This window comes from Phyllostomus hastatus, unplaced genomic scaffold (genome assembly GCF_019186645.2).
Source record: "Phyllostomus hastatus isolate PE091 unplaced genomic scaffold, TTU_PhHast_1.1 phas_contig_90, whole genome shotgun sequence".
NCBI classification, from domain to species: Eukaryota; Metazoa; Chordata; class Mammalia; order Chiroptera; family Phyllostomidae; genus Phyllostomus; species Phyllostomus hastatus.
The window spans coordinates 11,880,011-11,898,572 of record NW_025333984.1 but is presented as its reverse complement, the minus strand read 5'-3'; the positions used below and the strand labels follow the sequence as shown (position 1 = coordinate 11,898,572).

Below are 18,562 nucleotides of genomic sequence, written 5' to 3'. Positions count from 1 at the left end.
AGTAATTTTGCAATGGATGTCAAACCTTAATTTGGTAGTAAAAGCTTCTGTGATAGTTGAGACTGTACCTCACTCATAGAATTCCCTCTGCAAATATTCCCTGAATATATGGAAAATATAATAGCCTCCCCAGCCCTATTTATCCTTTAGCCATCAGGCTGCATACTCTAGTTAGATCTCAGGAAAGTATTCTCCAGATCGCTTTTCAGGAATAAAAACATTTTAATTAAGAATTCCCGAGTGCCATCTATAAATTATCATGCTTGCACCTTAGCAAAGTTTTACTATAAGAATTTAATTTAGTTACATACATAAAATGAATTTCCTTACCAAGTAGAATTAAAAAAATTCCTTAAAACTATGATATATTTACACAATGGAATACTAGCAGCAGACAGAAAGAAGGAGCTCCTATCCTTTGAAACAGCATGGATAGAACTAGAGAGCATTATGCTAAGTGAAATAAGCCAAGCAGTGAAAGACAAATACCATATGATCTCACCTATAAGTGGAACCTAATCAACAAAACAAATAAGCAAGCACAATAGAACCAGAGACAATGAAATAAGGAATAAACTGAGAGTAACCAGAGGGGAGGGGTGAGAGGGATAATGGGAAAGAATAGGGGAATTGCCATCAGGGAACATGTATAAAGGACACATGGACAATGTCAAAGGGGGTAGGTTTAAGTGTGGGAGGGGAGGATGGGTTGGGTGTGGCATGTGATGGGAGAAAATGGAGACAAATGTACTTGAGCAACAATAAAAACAGAGTCCTTGCTTGGGCAGCACATATACTAAATTGGAATGATACAGAGAAGATTAGCATGGCCCCTATGAGCAAGGATGATAGGTAAATTCGTGAAGTGTTCCATATTTAAAAAAAATAAAGAAGATTGTCTAGAGTTAAAAAAAGAAAGTAGATTAATTGCTAATGTGTCAGGGTCCATTACTGACCACCCTTCAAGATTTGTATCCCTGTAGACCTCTTTTAGAAATAGACAAAAGTATTTGTGGGAAAGAACCTTGTAATACATATGCAGATATTTACAAAATCTCATATTCCCTCCCAAATTGGATCATCTAGTTGCAATACTTGCCACAATTACATATGCTCTTGTTGAGCCCTTTAGCACTGGATCAGGAATCAAATGAAAATGTATTTGGAAAACAATATGGCGGTGAAGTAGGTGGATATTACACTCACCTCCTCCCAGGATCAAACTGGAATTACAAGTAAATTATAGAAAAAATTATCATGAATAACTCACAGAAGGCTAGCTGAAGAGAAGTCTTATAATCAAGGATTTACAGAAGAAGCTACATTCAGACTGGCAGGAAGGGCAGAGATAAGAAAAGGGCTGCCCTACTCCCATGGGCAGTAGCTGAGGTTCCCATAGGATATCTCAGCTGTAGGCAGTTTGCTATGTGAAGTAACCCCAAGGCAGGATCACCATCCCAGACCACCAGAATTGGATATAGGTGCCCAAAGAACATCTGCCTGTGAAAAGCAGCAGGATTTCTGCCCATCAGGAAAAGACAAGAGTCTGCCAGAGACACAGGAGCCCTTTTAAAGGACCAATGCACAAAATTTGTTTAAACAGCCACTCACTCTTGTTACTGGCAGAGGAATAGTGGAGCAGACTAGAGTCTATGACTCTGTGGAAAGCTGGAGAAACAGCCACCAGGATCCCTATGCTAATCAACTCTCACATACCACAAATGCCATCTTTATTGAATAGAACACTCTCCTCTGTGTGACATAGGCCTAGTGGAAAACAATAACCCCAACTTCTAGAATATATCTTGCCTCACCATGGGGAGCTTCCACCCTGTGGAAGAGTCAGATCAATTGACCAGGATGTAGAGTTTTGTGCAGAATCAGGGGTTGTCAATGACAGAGTTGTGGCTTTGGGGTAGGAACCATTCCCACCACTTTCCTGTGATCCTGATTTATGCTGTTTCCTCATTGAAAATCTGCTACACTAACTCCTGGCCTTCTGGTAGACCCACCCTCCAGGTCTCAGTGCTCTATATGCTCAAGTCCTAGTAGCTCTGCCCTGTAAAAGTTAACACAAAATTTGGGAGACACTGAGTTGGGTAGTTCTAAGATAGGGGCCATTTTTCCCTCCCATGTCCAATCAAAGAAGAGCCTTCCCTTCACATGGCCAAATCTTGGGCTGTTTGGGCCTGATAAACTTTGCTAGAATCACCCTGATGACTCTCTGATATCATGCCCCAACACAGAGATGTACAATCACATAATGCCTGGAAGCTAGACTTCATTTACCAGGGAACATTTACAGAGTGGCCTCAGACCCAGCAATACCAGCAAATTTGAACCTGTATCAGTGAGGCAAGCACCACTCATCCCTATCTGCTGACTCACTGAGAACCTACCTCATACAACTCAAGTACTAGCAGAGGCTGTTTCATTGACTGAGCCTAACAGGCAGACAGCAGGATGAGGAAGGTGGAGGCAGATCTCAGAGTGACAGAGAAATCTTCAGACGTACCCATGCCCAGTGCTGGTAAAAGTTCACCTTGGTGCACAATTGGACTTTCCCATGTGTACCAAGTCCAGCAAAGATTGCCACTAATTGTGGATTGCTTGAAGCTTTAAACAGGTTGCTGAGGGCCAGTCACAGGCAGTGTCTGACATTGGGCGGCATGAGAGTCCCTCCCAAGAGGCCCTGAACCAAAACAATGATTGGCCAGCTTCACATAACATCAGAAAAAAATCCACTGAACATCACAAGTCACATATCCAAAGGGAGATCTTAGCAGGCATAAGTAGCTGCTGGTTGAATTCTACTTTGTGTCATCACCTGTATGTACAGCAGCTTGCACACTGTGATTAGGGATGAACCTCTCATAAACCTGACTGAGGGTTGATCCCATGCATGAATAAGCTAAGAACAATAAAGACTTAATTATAACAGGTGGACCCACAAAACCAACACAAGGGATATTCCTAGAACACTCAGCTCAAGTGATCAAGGGGGGCTCCACCACAAAACTACACATTATACCTACTACATAAGGCCAATTCCACCAAGACTGGGACTCCTATAAGATCTATCTAATACACAGAAAAACAAAACACAAAGAGGGAGACAACATGGGGAAACAAAATAAAAATGCCCCAAATGAAAAAAAATAGAAATCTCCAGAAAAAGAGCTAAGGGAAATGGGGAAAACAATTTATCAGATACAGAGTTCAAAGTAATGGTTATAGGACTGCTTAACAGCACAAAACAGGACATTGAAATCATACAAAATTAATGGTCAAAAATGAAGAATATAATCTGAAATAAAGAATATACTTGAAAGAATAAAATGTAGGTTGATGAAGAAGAGGATGGAATCAGCAGTTTCAGAGACAAGGTAGCAAAAAAATTCAATGAAACAGCAAAAAGAAAAAATTATAGAAAATATGAATAGTTTAAGAGACTTTTGGAACAGCATGATATGTAACAATAATTGCATCATAGGGGTACCAGAAGAAGAAGAGGGAGAGCAAGGGATTCAGAAACTATTTGAAGAAATAATGACTGAAAACTTCCATAACCTGATAAAGGAAAAAGACACACAAGCCCAAGAAGCATGGAGAGTTCCAAACAAAATTAACCCAAAGAGGACCTTACCAGGACACATCATAATTAAAATTTGAAAGGTTAAAAACAAAGAATGAATCTTAAAAACACCAAGAGAAATGCAGGTAGTTACCTACAAGGTAACTCCCATTGTGTGTCAGCTGATTTCTCAAGAGAAACACTTTGAGCCAGAAGTGATTGGCATGAAATATTGAAAGGGATAAAAAGCAAGGAAGTATGACCAAGACTATTTTACACAGCAAAACTATCATTTAAAATTGAAAGGGAAATAAATAGCCTCCCAGACAAGTAAAAGCTAAAGGAGCCTGTTACCACAAAACCAGTATTATAAAAAATGTCACTAGGACTTCTTGAGGAGGAGGAAGAAGGAGGAGAAAGAGAAGGAGAAGGGAGAGGAGGAGGAGGGGAAGAAGAAGAAGAAGGAGGAGGAGAAGGAGAGAGAGGAGGGGGAAGGGGAGGAGGAGGGGAAGGAAGGAAGGAGAAGGAAAGAAGGAGAAAGATAACAATAGAGGAATATAGTTATAAGAATAAAATAGCAATAAACATGTACATATCAGTTATCACTTTAAATGTAAATGAGTTAAATGTGCCAATCAAAAGACATAGAGTAGCTGAATGGATAATAAAACATGATCCATATGTATACTGTATACTATAGACACACGTCAGAATGAAAGATACACACAGACTAAAAGTAAAGGGATAGAAAAAGAATTTCATGCAAGTGGAATGGAAAAAGGGATGGGGTAGCTATATTTACACATGACAAAATAAACTTTAAAATAAAGGCTATAGTAAAACATAAAGAAGGACACTGCATAATGATAAAAGGATCAATTCAATAACAGGATATCATTTTTGGAAATATTTAAGCAACCCACATAAGAACAACTAAATATGTAAAGAAAATCTTGATGGACATAAATGGAAAGATTAACAGTAGTACAATTATAATACAAGATGTTAACACCCCCATTGACTTCAATGGATAGAAACTCCAGAAAGAAAATCACCAAGTAAATGGCAGCCTTAAATGACACACTAGATCAGATGAATTTAATTAATAACTTCAGAACATTTTTTCATGAAGCAATATACAATATTTTCAAGTGAATGAGATTTTTTCTGGGATAGACTATATTAGGACACAAAATAAGTGTCAATACATTTAAGAAGATTGGAATCATATCATGTATCATCTCTGACCATATGGTATGAAATTAGACATCAATTACAAGGAGAAAACTGAAAAACACATGCATACATGGAGGTTGTATAACATGTTATTTAACAATGAATGAGTTAACAGTGAGGTCAAGAAAAAAACAAAAGATACCTTGAAACACATAAAAATGAGAACACAAGAGTCCAACATGTATGGGGCACAATGAAACAGTCCTAAGAGGGAAATTCATAGCATTTATCACAGGCTCATCTCAAGAAACAAGAAAAATCTCATATAAATAATCTAGCATTATACTTAAAGGAATTACAACAACAACAACAAATCACAAAACATAAAATGAATAGACAAAAGAAAATAATAAAAGCAGAGCAGAAATAAAAGAAATAGCTTCTAAAAAAAAAGAAAGTGGCTGGGATTCTGTTGGCTGTTCACCCTACAGAGTCTCAGCTGTATTCTTTTCTGTCTCTATGGTCAATTAATATTTTTAAAAGTTTGTAGAATCATAATATGGAGTAAAAATAGCCTCTTCAACAAATGGTGTTGGGAGGTCTAGATAACTACGTGCAAAAAAATTGAAACCTGACCATCAATTTACACCATACACAACAATAAACTCAAGATGGATATAAGACTTGAATATAAATTGCATCACCATAGAAGTCCTAGAGGAGAATGTAGGCAGGAAAATCTCCTTATTCCATGAAGCAATATTTTCACCAATTTGTCCCCTAGAGCAAGAGACATAAAGGAAAGAATAAACAAATGAGACTTCATCAAAATAAAAATCTTCTGCACAGCTAAAGAAAACATTAGCAAAATGCAAATAAAACCAACCATATGGGAAAACATATTTTCCAATGATACCACAGACTAGAGCCTGAGCTCCAAAATATATAAAGAACCCACATGACTCCACTCCAGGAAGACAAATAACCCAATTAAAAAATCAACAAAGGACCTGAGCAGACACTCCTCCAAGGAGGACATATAGAGGCCCCAGAGACATATGAAAATATACTTAGTCAGCATCACTAACTATCAGAGAGATGCAAATTAAAACCAGAGTGAGTTACCACTTCACACTGGTCAGAATGGCTATCAGAAGCAAATCCATAAAAACAAACAAACAAACAAAAAAAAAAACAAAAAAAACCCCACAAGTGCTTGTGAGGTTGTGGTGAAAAGAGAACCCAAGTACACTGTTGATGGGAATGCAGGCTGGAGCAGCCACTGTGGAAAACAGTATGGAATTTCCTCAGAAAACTGAAAATGGAACTGCCTATTGACCCAGCAATTCCATTGCTGGGATTATACCCCAAGAATCCTGAAACACCAATTCAAAAGAACCTATGTACCCCAACGTTCATAGCAGCACAATTTCTAATAGCCAAGAGCTGGAAACAACCTAAGTGTCCATCAATAAATGGGTGAATCAAAAAACTGTGGTAAATTTACACAATGGAATACTATGCAACAGAAAGTAATAATGAGTTCCTACCCTTTGCGACAGAATAGATGGAACTGGAGAGCATTATGATATGTGAAATATGCCAGGTGATGAAGGACAAATACCTTATCATCTCACCTATACATGGAACCTAATCAACAAAACAAATGAGCAAGATTTAACCAGAGGCATTGAAATAAAGAACCAACTGGCAGCAACCAGAGGGGAGGAGAGATGGGTATAATGGGGAAAAGAAGAGGAAGAGTCATCAAGAAATATGTATAAAGGACCCATGGACAAAACCAAGTGGGGTAGGATTGAGTGGGGGAGGTGGAAATCAGTGGTGCTGTGGAGAGCAGTGAGGGGAACATGGTGACAACTATATGTGAACAATAAAATTTTTTCTAAGATGGAAGATGGTGGCAACGTAAGTGGGAGCTGAAGGCACTTGCTGGTACACCCAACTAGGACACCTAGTAAATCTTCTGAGGCACAAAGTGAACAGCCAACCATATTCCAGTGGATATGAAGTTTGGAAGCCAAAGATTGCACAGGACATTTAAAAATGGATGTGTAAGACAATAATACCTGGAGCTGTGAGAAGACCAAAAACAGATCCAGAAAGAAGTGAGAATGCTAACACCCAGCTGAGACAAATTTCATTCCACCTTCCTTCAGAACTTGCATTTTATTTATTTATTTTTATTACTTTTTATTTCTCTTTCTGTTTAGTTTGTTTTGTTTGTTTCTTTGATTTCATTGTTTGATTAGTTTTCTTTATTCTCCCTTTCATATTGCACTGTAATTTTTCTTCTTTCACTTTACTCATATTGCAATAACACACTACTCTTGGTCTTTCATTTTTTATCCCTTTTATTCACATTATATATTTCTTATCATATTATTGTTATTCCAAATCCCACACAGCACCCTTACCTGGGTATACATTCATTTTGCCATCTTCCAGAGCCATATTACTATTGTGGCCAACTCTATTCTTTTACACACTTCACCAATTTCTATCTTTCACTCTCACTATATCTCGCCATCTAACCTGGCATAAGTGCTATCCTTTCTAAAGTCAGATCACACTTTTTTCCCTTCTAATAAGAGTCTTATCTCTTTTCCACGTTTTATAAAAAGTGGCTAGTGGAGTAAAATATCACGGTTATTGCTATACTTCTCCAAAGGACCTGTTATTTGTTATCTACTTGTTAGTACTTTAAATCCTATAGAATACTCTCCTGTGGCCTTACCCCATTCCACCTATGCCCTGCCCCGGATCACACTCAAGACAAGGTGGGAGTTGTGAGTACCAGTGAACCTGCTGGAGAGGAGAACCCACTAACAAAGGAGCCATCAATAGGTAAAGCCCAAGTACAGCAAGAGAGCCCACAAAACAAAAGAAAGAGCAATCCCAGAGCATCCAGACAAGAAGATCAAGGAGACCACAGCACTTAGCCCCACAAAAAGCCTACCACAGAAGTTCACTTTATGAAGGCATCTGGCAAAGAAGAGCATTGGGAATTATAGAAACAAACAAAAAGAGTCACCTAAAATGGAGAGGTAAAGACAGACCCACAATCAAAAGAAATGGAAGACTCCCCAGTAAAGGAGCTAAATGAAAGAGAGGCAAGCAAACTATCAGAGTAGAATTCAAAAGAATGATGATAAGGATCATTCCTGGATGTCCAAGGAACTCACAGACAACTACAAAAACCTGAGTGAGAATTACAACAGTATGAAAAAGGAAATAGAAACTATAAACAAGAACCAGGAAGAAATGAAGAATACAATTTCTGAAATAAAAAGCCATGGCTAGTGTGGCTCAGTGGATTGAGTGCTGGCCTGAGAACCAAAGAATCACTTGTTTGATTCCCAGTCAGAGTAGATGCCTGGGTTGTGAGCCAGATCCCTAGTAGGGGGAGTGTTAAAGGCAACCACACATTGATATTTCTCTCCCTCTTTCTGCCTCCCCTACCCTCTGTATAAAAATAAATAAATAAAATCTTAAAAAAAACTAGAAGGAATTACAAGCAAACTGGATGAAGCAGAGGAACAAATTAGTAAGCTGGAAGATAAGGTATAAGGGAACAACAAGATAGAGCAGCTTCAGGAAAAAGAAAAACTCAAGAAATATGAAGACAGCTTAAGGGCAGTGCAAGACAACATGAAACACAACATTCAAAATATTGGAATAACAGAAGGAGAAAAAAGGAGCAAGAGATAGAAAACCTGTTTTTAAAAATGACAGAAAATTTCCTGAACCCGGAAAGGGGAAAGGCCACACAAGTTCAGGAAGCACACAGAGTCCCAATCAAGATGAACCCTAAGAAGCCTACTCCCAGACACATCATAATTAAAATGCCAAGTTTTAAAGAAAAAGAGACACTCTTAAAAGCAGCAAGGGAGAAAAAAGTAAAATAAAAAATAAGTAAAAGTAAAATATAAGGGAACGGTGATAAGCCTAGTAGCTGATTTTTCAATGGAAACGCTGCAAGTCAGAAGGGTAAGGCAAGTAATAGTCCAAGTAATGAAAAGCAAAGGCCTGCAACCAAGACTTCTCTACCCAGCAAAGATCTCAATTAAATGGAAGGTGAAATAAGGAGTTTTCCAGACAAAAGAAGGCTAATAGAATACACCTCCACCAAACCAGCACTGCAAGAGGTGCTAAAGGGACTGTTTCAAGAAGAGGAAGAAAAAAAGTGAGAGAGAAGAACACAGGTACAAAGGAGGAACAATGAATAAGTACTATCAATAATAACCTAAATGCAAATGTATTATGTGCTCCAATCAAAAAACAGAGTAGCTGAATGGATATGAAAACATGGCCTGCACGTATGCTGACTACAGGAGGTGCACTTCAGAACAAAATAGCTACACAAACTGAAAGCGAGGGGTTTGGAAAAATATTCCAAGCAAATGGACAGGAAAAAAAAACTGGTGTACCAATACTTATATAAGACAATATAGACTTCAAAAGAAAGGCCTTAAAATGTACAAAGAAAGACTCTTCATAATACTCAAAGGAACAATTTATAAAGAAGACAAAAATAGCCCTGGATGGTGTAGTGCTGTGGAAAGAGCATAGGCCTTCAAACCAGAGGGCCACCTGTTTAATTCCCAGTCAAGTCACATGCCTGGGTTGCAGGCCAGGTCCCCATGTAGGGGGCATGTGAGAAGCAACCACATGTTGATGTTTTTCTCCCTCTCTCCATCCTCCTGTCTCTAAAAAGAAATAAATAAAGTATTTAAAAAGAAACAATGTGCAACTCTCATGTATTGCTGGTTGACATGTAAGGGGCAAAATCATTAAAAAAAGACAAAAACATTATAAACATATATGCACCTAATATAGGAGTACCCAAATATATATGGAAAATCTTGGAGTATTTCAAGAAAGATATAGACAGCAGCACACTTATACTAGGGGTTTTTAACAACCCACTGTCAAAAATGGATACATCTTATAAACAAAATATCACCAAGGATATTGTGGCATTGAACAATGCCCTAGATCAAATGGATTTAACTGATATATATACAACCTTCTATTGCAAAGAGCAAAATACACATTCTTTTCAATGCACATGGAACATTTTCAAAGCTAGACCACATGAAATGACACAAAACAAGCCTCAACAAATTCAAGAAAATTGGACTCGTATCAAGCATTTTCTCAGACAACAAGGGCCTGAAACTAGAAACCAACCTCAAAGATAAAACTCAAAAACATTCAAATTCATGGAGACTGATTAGCAGCCTATTAAACAATGAAAGGGTTAATGATGATTTCAAAGAAGAAATCAGAAAGTTTCTGGAAACAAATGCAAATTAACACACAACAGTCCAAGACTTATGGGACACAGCAAAGGCAGCCCTGAGAAGGAAGTCATAGTGATGCAGGTCTATCTAAAAAAGATAGAAACTTTTCAAATAAACAACCTAAAGCTACATCTACAAGAACTGGAGAAACAACAGCAAATACAGCTCAGAGCATATAGAAGGAAGAAAATAACCAAGATCAGAGCAGAATTAAATGACATAGACTAAATGAACAATTCAAAGGATCAATAAATCCAGGAACTGGTTCTTTGAAAAGATAAACAAAATTGACAAGCTTTTAAGCAGACTCATCAAGAAAAAAAGAGAGAGGACCCAAATAAACACACTCAGAAATGATAGAGGAGAGATTACAACTGATACCACAGAAATACAAAGGATGTAAGAAATAACTATGAAGAACTGTATGCCAATAAATTTGAAAACCTAAATGAAAGGGACAAATTTCTAGAAAAATATAATCTTCCAAGTCAATGAAGAAGCAGAAAGCCTGAACAGACAAATAACAGCTGAGGAAATCAAAGCAATAATCAAAACACTCCTGGTGCACAACAGCCCTGGATCTGATGGTTTCACAGGAGAATTTTACAAATATTTCTGGAAGATCTAACTCTTATCATTCACAGACTATTCCAAAAAATCCAAGATGAGAGAGGACTTCCATTCTGTTTTTATGAAGTCATCATCATCATAATCCCAAACCCCGCCCTCCCCAAAAAAAGACACAAGAAAGAAAAAAAAAACTATAGGCTAGTATTGCTGATGAACATAGACCATAAAATCCTCAACACAATACTGCAAACCACCTCGAGCAATATACTAAAAAGATCATACAGTGCAAGAAAACTTCTGGCCAAGATGAGTGCATGGGTAGACACAGCATGCTTCTTCCCACAACCAAAAGAAGGACAACAACAAATTTAAAAAGAAAAAAAAACAACCAGAACTGACAGAAAATCGAACTGTATGGAAGTCTGACAACTAAAGAGTTAAAGAAGAAACATTCATCCAGACTAGTAGGAGGGGCAGAAATGGGCAGCTGGGTGGAGAGGACTCATGGCAAGGCAGTGGCTGGTGGAACAGGTGAGGTGGCAGCTTGTGTACTAGGCAGTCCCACATTTACGTGCTGTTAAACCAGGAGGAACAACTAGGGAGCAAGACAGACTGTGCAACCCAGGGTTCCAATGTGGGGAAATAAAGCCCCAAAGCCTCTGACTGAAAAGTCTCCTAGGGTTTGAGGTGGCAGCAGGAGAAACTCCCAGGATCCTAGAATATACACAAACCCACCCATCTGGGAATCAGCACCAGAGGGCCCAATTTGATTGTGGGTAGCCAGGGAAGTAATTGAAAACCAGCAGAAAGCAGAGCAAGCAGCACTGTTTCCTCTCAGACTTCTCCCCCACATACAGGGTCCTGATGCAGCCATGTGGGCTGCCCCACCCTGGTGAAGACCTAAGGCTCTGTTCCTTAGTACATAATAGATGCACTGAGGCAAAAAAAAATGGCCCCAATAAAAGAACAGTTCAAAGCTCCAGAATAAATACAAATAAGTGACAAAGATATAGTCAACTTATCAGATGTACAGTTCAAAACAGTGGTTATAAAGATGCCCCAGGAACTCAATGGGTACTTCAACAGCATAACAAAGTCCCAGGCAGCAATAAAGGTTGCATTATGTGAAATAAAGAAAAATCTACAGGGAACCAACAGTGATGGGAAGGAAACCAGGACTCAAATCATGGTTTGGAGAAGGAAGAAAAAAACATTTGGCCAGAACAGAATGAAGAAACAAGAATTTTAAAAAATGAGGAGAGGCTTAGGAACCTCCAGAACATCTTTAAATATTCCTCCATCCAAATCATAGGGGTGCCAGAAGGACAAGAAGAAGACCAAGAAATTGAAAACTTTTTTGAAAACATAATGAAGAAGAACTTCTGCAATCTGGTAAAGGAAATAGACTTTCAGGAATTCCAGGAAGCTCGGAGTCCCAAAGAAGTTGGACTCAAGGAGGAACACACCAAGGCACATCATCATTACATTACCCAAGATTAAAATTAAGGAGACAATCTTAAAAGCAGCAAGAGAAAAGGAGACAGTTACCTACAAAGGAGTTCCCACTAGACTATCACCTGATTTCTCCAGAGAAACCTTGCAGTCAAGAAGGGGCTGGAAAGAAGTATTCAAAGTCATGAAAAGCAAGGACCTGCATCCAAGATGACTCTATCCAGCAAGCTATCATTTAGAATGGGAAGGAAGATAAAGTGCTTCTCATCTAAGGTCAAGTTAAAGGAGTTCATCATCACCCAGCCCTTATTATATGAAATGTTAATGGGACTTTTTTTAAAAAAAAAGATCGTACACCATGATCAAGAGGGATTCATCTCAGGGACTCAAGGATGGTACAATATTTGCAGATCAATAAACATAATACAGCATATAAACAAAAGGAAATTACAAAAATCACATGGTCATGTCAATAGATTCAGAGAATGCATTTGATAAGGTACAGTATATACTTATGATAAAAACACACAGCAAAGTGGGAGTAGAGGCAGCATACCTGAACACAATAAAGGCCATATGTGAGAAACCTACAGCCAACATCATATTCAATGGGCAAAAACTAAAAGCTTTTCCATTAAGATTAGGGACAAGACAGAGATATCTTCTTTCACTACTTATATTCAACATAGTATTGGAAGTCCTAGCCACAGTGATCCAACAAGTCAAAGAAATAAATGGCATCTAAATTGGAAAGGAGGAAACAAAGCTGTTACTGTTTGCAGATGACATGACAGCATACATAAAAAACCCTATAGACTCAACCAAAAACTACTCTATGTAATAAGTGAGTTTGGCAAAACAGTGAGATACAAAGTCAATATTCAGAAATCGAAGGCTGTTTAGTACACCAACAAGAAAATATCAGAAACAGAGATCAGGGGGAAAAATCCCATTTGCTGTAGCAACAAGAAAAATAAAGTACCTAGGAATAAACCTAATCAAGGTAAAACACCTATACTCAGAAAACTACATAACACTGAAAAAAGAAACTAAGGAAGACACAAATACCATATTTTTGGACTATAAGATGCACTTTTTTCCTCCCAAATTTGGGAGGAAAATGGGGGTATGTCTTGTAGTCTGAACATAGCTTACCTGGCTCACTGTGGGAGGTGGTGGTAGAGTGGGGTCACAGGTTATGAAGTATTTTACTACATTTTTTGCTTCATTTTTTTTCTTATTTTCCTCCTCTAAAACCTTGGTGCATATTATGATCCAGTGCATCTTATAGTCCTAAAAATACGGTAAATGTAAGCATATACCGTATGCATGGATTGAAAGAATTAATATCATTAAAATGTCCATAGAACCCAAAGCAATTTGTAGATTCAACCCAATCCATATGGACATACCAATGACATATTTCACAGATATAGAACAAACATTTCAAAAATTTATATGGAACCATAAATGACCCCGAATAACCACAGTAATTTTGAAAAAGAAGAATGAAATAGGAGGGATCACAATACCTGATATCAAAGTATATACAAGGCCACTATAATCAAAACCCTTTTATACTGGCATAAGAACAAACACATGGATCATCTAACAAGAATAGACAGCCTAGAAATAAAGTCAAATCTCTGTGGTCAATTAATTTTCAACAAAGTAGACAGCAGCATAAAATGGAATAAAAATAGCCTCTTCAACAAATGGTGTTAGGATATCTGGACAGCTACTTGCAAAAAAAATGAGACATTTATTTGTTGCTAATTCTTAATCTATCCCACCATCAGAAATAAAACCATATTTTACTGTTTACCTAACAAGGTATACCAATAATTCAAAGAACTGATAACCTCAGTCTTAAAAAGAAACTACGAGATGAAACCTTTAGGTTATTTTATTATGCCAGTATTATATAATGCAGTCTGAATATCAAATGAAACAACATATAATAAAATAAAGATAACTTGTTGTAAAATCTCATTTATGAATATAATGGGAAAATCCTTAATAAAATAGAAAATATAACAGCAATATATTAGAAATAGTAGTACATCATCAGTAATTGGAGTTTATCTAGGAAATGATAATAATTTACATTACAAAATGCAAAATATATACTAAGTGAAATGAGCCAGGCAGTGAAAGACAAATACCATATGATTTTGCCTATATGTGGAACCTAATCTACAAAAGAAATGAGCAAAATATAACCAATGATATTGAAATAAAGAACACACTGACAGTAACCAGAGGGGAATCAGGAGGGAGATAATGTGGGAAGAAAGGTAAGGGTCATAGAGGAACATGTATAAAGGACCCATGGAGAAAGACGAAGCAGGGTAGAATTGATGGTGGAAGATGGGGGTGGGCGTGGTGGGGGTAAAATGGGGACAACTGTAGTTGAACAACAATAAAAAAATTAAAAAGAATAATAAGACCCTGAATAGCTGCAGCAATCTTGAGAAATAAAAATCCAAATTGGAGGAATCACACTACCTGATATCACTCTATGCTGTAAGGCCATTTTATACAAAACAGCATGCATGGTATTGGCAAAAAAAAAAAAAAAACAAACAGTCATTTATGTCAATGGACCAGAATAAAGAGTCCACAGATGGACAATGGACTTATGAATAAATGTTCAATGTTACTAATAATCTGAGAAATGCAAATTAATGCAGATGTTACCTCACACCTCTCAAAATGGCTCTCATCAATTAATCAACAAGCAACAAGTGTTGGCGAGGATTTGTAAAAAAGGGATCCCTTTTATACTCTTGGTGGGAATGCAGATTGGTACTTCCACTGTGGAAAGCAGTATGGGGTTTTCCCCCAAAATTAAAAATAGAACAGCCTTGTGCCCTAATGATTTTATGTGTGAGAATAGAACCAAAGAGGGAACATGTCTAAACAAATAAAGGCCATATATGACAAACCCACTGCCAGCATTATACTCAAAGGGCAAAACTACAAGCACTCCCCTTAAGATTGGGAACAAGATAGGGATGTCCGGTTTTATTTCTCTTATTCAGCATAGTACTGGAAGCCCTAGCCTCCACACTGAGACAAAAAGAAATAAAAGGCATCAAAAATAGAAATCAGACAACAAGAAGATATAACAGGCACCTATATTGGAAGAGAAGAAGTAAAACTGTCTCTATTTGCACATAACATGATACTGTACATATAGAGCCCCAAAGGTTCCACCAAGAAACTACTAGAATGATCAATGAATTCAGCAAAGTAGTGGGATACAAATTATTTAGAAATCAGTTGCATTTTTATATGCCAATAATAAACTAACAGAAAGGGAAACAAAGAAAGCAATCCCATTTACAATTGCTTCCAAGAGAATAAAATACTTAGGAATAAATCCAAACAAGGATGTAAAAGCCCTATATTCAGAAAATTATAAGGCACTAAAGAAAAAAATTGAAGAAGATACAAATAAGTGGAAGCACATACTGTGTTCATGCGTAGGAAGTATTAACATCATTAAAAATTCTGTGCTACCTAAAGTAGTCTATAGATTCAATTCAATTCCTATAAAAAATCCAATGATGTATTTCACAGAACTAGAAACAGTATTTCAAAAATTCAGATGGAACCACAAAAGACCTCACATAGCAACAGTGATCCTGATAAGGCAGAACAAAGTTGGAGGAATCACGCTACCTAATATCAAACTACATTCTAAGGCCATAGTAATCAAATGGCATGGGACAGGCATAAAAACAAACATATAGATCAATTTAACAGAATAGAGACCCCAAATAAACTCACACATTTTTAATCAATTAATATTCAACAGAGGTAGCAAGCATATACAGTGGGCTAAAGATAGTTTATTGAATAAATGGTGTTGGGGAAATTGGGCAGAAAAATGATACTAGACTACCTTATTATACTGCATACAAAAATAAATTAAACATGGTTAAAGACTTAATTGTTCAATCTGAAACCATAGAAATCCTAGAATAAAACGTAGCCAGTAACACCTTGAACATTGCTCATACCAATATTTTATCTGATACATCTCCCTAGGGAAGGGAAACAAAGGAAAACATAAACAAATGGTACTATATCAAACTAAAAAGTTATTGCACAGAAAAAGGAAACAAAAAACAAAGTAAAAAGACAGCTCATGGAAATGGAGAACATATTTGCTTATGCATCTGATAAGGGGTTAATATCCAAAATTTATAAAGGACTGACAAAACTCAACACCAAAATACAAACAACCCAATTAAAAAAAAGGGGGCTAAGGACCTGAATAGACACTTCTTCAAAAGGGACACGCAGATGGCCAATGGACATATGAAAAGATGCTCAATGTCACTAATCACCAGAGAAATGCTGATTAAAACCACAATGAGATACCATGTCCCACCTGTCAGAATGGCTATCATTAATAAACCAACAAACAACAAGTACTGGAGAGGAGGTGGGAATGCAGTTTGTTGCAGCCACTGTGAAATGCAGTATGGAGATATCTCCAAAAATTAAAAATGTATCTGCTTTTGACCCAAGGATCCAACTTCTATGAATATATCTGAAGAAACTCAAAACATTAATTCAAAAGAACATAAGCACCCCTATGTTCACTGCAGCATTATTTATAATTGCCCATATATGAAAGCAGCCTGAGTGTCTATCAGTAGATGAGAGGATAAAACAACTCTAGGACATTTATACAATGGAATACTACTCAGCCATAAAATAGAACAAAACTTGACACTTTGCAACAACATGAATGGACGTGGAGAACATTACGCTAAATGAAGTAATCCAGTCAGAGAAAGACAAATACTGTATGATTTCATGCATAGGTGGAATCTAACGTGTAAATTGAACTAAAAAGCTTACTAGAGACAGACTCATGGAGAGCAGGGTGACAGCTATGGGGGAGAGGTTAGAGGGTGGAGGGATTGATCAAAAATGAAAAGGATTCATGAACATGGACAACTCTTGGTGATTGTGAGAGGATGGGAGCATAAGGGTGCCAAATGGTAATGGAAAAATACAATAAAAATTTTTAAAAAGAAACCTTAAACATTAATTTGAAAGAGTATACAAACTTAAATTTATTACAGGGTTATTTATAATAGCCAAGATTTGGAAGCAGCTCTAGTGCCCATCAGTAGGTGAATGGATAAAAAAAGTTGTTTGCATTTCCACAATGGAATATGGTCTGATTGTAAAAAAGATGATTTTTTTTTTTGCCATAGCATGGGTGGACCTGCAAAGCATTATACTAAGTGAAATAAGCCAGTCAGATGAAGACAAGCACCACATTATTTCACTTATATGTGAAATCTAATGAACAAAATAAACTAATAAAATACAAAGACACTCATATATAAAAAACAAACTGTAAGCTTTCAAAGCAGAGGATGTTTGTGGGGCTGGGTTGAAAAGGTTAATAAAAGAAAATACTCATAGGCACAACAGTATGGTGATTGCTAGAGGGAAAAGGGAATGGGAGGTAGAAGAGGATAAAGGGGGATAAATGGTGATGGAAGGAGACTTGATTTGGTGTGGTTTTCACACAATACAGTATACAGATGATGTATTATAGAATTGTACATCTGAAACCTATATAATTTTATTAGTCAATGTCACCCTAATAAATATAAACAAACAAATAAACAAATAAATAAATAGGAAGTGTTTGAAGAGCCCTCTGTAGTAAGGATCTTAGCCTGCATCTCATCTATTCTGGTGATCTTGTTCACCCTAGAAAATTCATGTTCTTAAAAATGTAGGAAGTTTATGCCTAAACACATGATTTTTCCAGACATACTGTATAGCAGGGACTTAAGAGGTAGCCATCTGTTTGGAAGCTAAACTAAAGAACCTCTTTTACTGTTGCATTTGCATTGGATTTACATATTTTTTTACTTAGTCTATATACTAAATTGACATAGCTTGAAGATGCACTGATGGAGATTTGGGAGTGTTTTAACCACTTATTCCCTAACACTCCTTAGTTTTACCACTGCCCAAAATCATCACAAGTTTTACCACCTCTAAATATATATTTAACTCTCTTGTTAAAAGTAACGAAAATATCTGGAACATGGAGACAAATTTCTATTTAGTTCAGACATTTATGTTATTTAAGTAGATCTTTATTAGTTGGAGTTCCAATAAGCCAATGATGCCAGGTACCTTGAAGAAGTTGGTAGGAAAGGGAGAGGATCTTTGCCAGGGATGGTGAGGGAAACACAAAGAACACTGCAACATGAATTTTAAGATTTTGGTAGGAGAGATACATTTTATAGTTTTTACTTTGGTATAGTGGTATATATTCCATATTGAGTTAATAATAAAGCAACACAGGAACTTGTTAAGATATAATATAGAATGTTTAAGTGAATCCTTTAGGATACATATTTTGGAGTATGTCCAATAGTTTTTCTCAGCTGGCATTAGTTCATGAAATTAACACACA

The 18,562-nt window shown here is 36.9% G+C and overlaps 1 non-coding gene across 1 annotated transcript; it reads left to right on the top strand.

Moving 5' to 3' along the window:
- The first annotated feature begins 776 nt into the window (after positions 1-776).
- On the top strand, positions 777-880 carry LOC123827854. The gene has a single exon (XR_006787355.1). It is a non-coding gene; the product is annotated as a U6 spliceosomal RNA (small nuclear RNA).
- The last annotated feature ends 17,682 nt before the right edge of the window (positions 881-18,562 follow it).